The 1,868-nt window shown below is 42.1% G+C and overlaps 1 protein-coding gene across 1 annotated transcript in view; it reads left to right on the top strand.

Moving 5' to 3' along the window:
* ATRN (attractin) overlaps positions 1 to 1,868 on the top strand; it is a 271,410-nt gene that overhangs the window by 13,759 nt on the left and 255,783 nt on the right. The window lies entirely within an intron of this gene.

Here is a 1,868-nt window from a genome sequence, read left to right as displayed (position 1 = left end):
CAGGAAGCCTCCTTCACTGGGCATGTTGTAGCCCACTTTTAGGTATTCCAATCAGTTACAGGCAGAAGATGGACTTATAACTTTCTATGGTGATATTTCTGCCTATTCTTTTTTCACCCCCTCAAGTATCTATTTTATAATGGTATGCCAGGGAAACCAAGATTCAAAAGATGGCCAAGCATCTTAACATTATTTCCCTTCTTTTGCCCATTCCGATCATGTCTCAATCCCTGTATCCCAGAGTTCTGTTGTTCCAAGGTTGTGCATACATCATTATTTACCTCTGTCCCACTTATCCCATGTAAACCTGCCTAATTGTTTTCCCATCTGCCTTGTTCTTCCATTGTTATCTTTTGAGTTGAGTCACCCACGTGTTCAGTTTATAGATATCTTCTGAGTGATTATGTGTTAGATTACTGTGCCCTATTTTGATAAGAAAGGTGAGAGTCAGGCTTTCACTCATAATTCTGAAGGAAAGACAGCTGTGTGTACAAGGAGTTTAATTTAGTAATAAAATATAGACACTATGCAGTACTGAACTGATAGGTGGTAGAGAGACTTCATGGGACTCTGTTGAAAGGTATCACAGAGTAAACAACATTTGAGCAAGTCTGAGAGGTTATGAGTAAATAGATCATCTGGAGGAGAAAGGTGTCTCAGAAGGAATGAAGAGTTTGTGCAAAGGCAAAAAAAAAAAAAAAAAACATGGACAGTCATACTTAAAGAACTAAATATACAGATGAGTATTGTTGAAATATAACTTGAGTGAGGGGATGCAACAAAAAGGGCTATGAATGAAAGATGATAACAGCCCTCCCTTCACTTTTCAACAACCTTCAGGTCCAGGGCGGCAGTCCAGTCTCTGGCCTGGATTGTGTTGAGATGGCCATGCTTCCTTTGCTGACCCAGTCGGGTGATTTTGCTGGAGATCTCTGGGAAAGAGGCATGGTTTCTTCTCTCCTGTGGTAGTTTACCCTCTCTGGAAAACAGTAACACTTTGCCAAGAACTTGTAGCATATAAGGAGGGGTGAGAGTCCCACTAGCTCCTTTACTCTTTACTGAAGTAGTCACTGTGGCTAGGGTCATTGGAATGCTCTGGCTCAGACCTGAGGTGAGTATCTGCTCTGCAGCTGTACGGTGATGGCCAGCTATATTGGAGGGCATGGACTAAAAATGGGGGAGCAAGTTTTCCAAGGAAAACATGTAATGTGAGAAAGTGGGGCCAGTGCTGGGCATGTGGAAACAGTAGATGTCCTATATATCCTTAGTGCCTGTCACTTGGTGAATGCTGATGATAAAAAATGATAATGGTCTGGAAAATAACGCATTGAGCAATGAAATCCTGGTCCACCAGTTTATCAGGCCTTTCCTAGTCATTTAGTGAGGAGATGTAGGGGAACTGCTATGTGGCAGGTACTCTGCTGGCTCTGTGAGGTTGCTGCACTGAAGTTTAGGTATTTGTTGAGATTCAGTCTAGTAGAGTCCGATCATTAAATGGGAGTTACAAACCCCCAGCTTTTGTGATGGGGGATATAGAAAAGATGATGGAAGAAACTTCAAAAATACTTGTGTTTTAAAAAATGTTTTATTGTGAATTATGTGATAGTTTACATGGGAGAACATTAGTTTTACATTTATCCTATTGTATATCGTTTCATTGTCATGGTTACAATCCCCTCCATACATCATCACCCAGGCAAAGGGTATGCACTACAAGTCTGCTCCATCTCTTCATGTCATCCTCTCTGCCTCCTTCTCAGTCATCACTGCTTCTCTGGGTAGGGTCCCGCTCTTTGCTCTTCTCCATTGATGGTCCCAGGGACCTCCGCTCCTAGACTGAAAAGTTAATCACTCCCCTCCTTGCTACA

Source organism: Chrysochloris asiatica, unplaced genomic scaffold, assembly GCF_000296735.1.
Source record: "Chrysochloris asiatica unplaced genomic scaffold, ChrAsi1.0 scaffold00304, whole genome shotgun sequence".
In the NCBI taxonomy this organism is placed as follows: domain Eukaryota; kingdom Metazoa; phylum Chordata; class Mammalia; order Afrosoricida; family Chrysochloridae; genus Chrysochloris; species Chrysochloris asiatica.
This window is presented reverse-complemented; position numbering and strand designations above follow the sequence as displayed.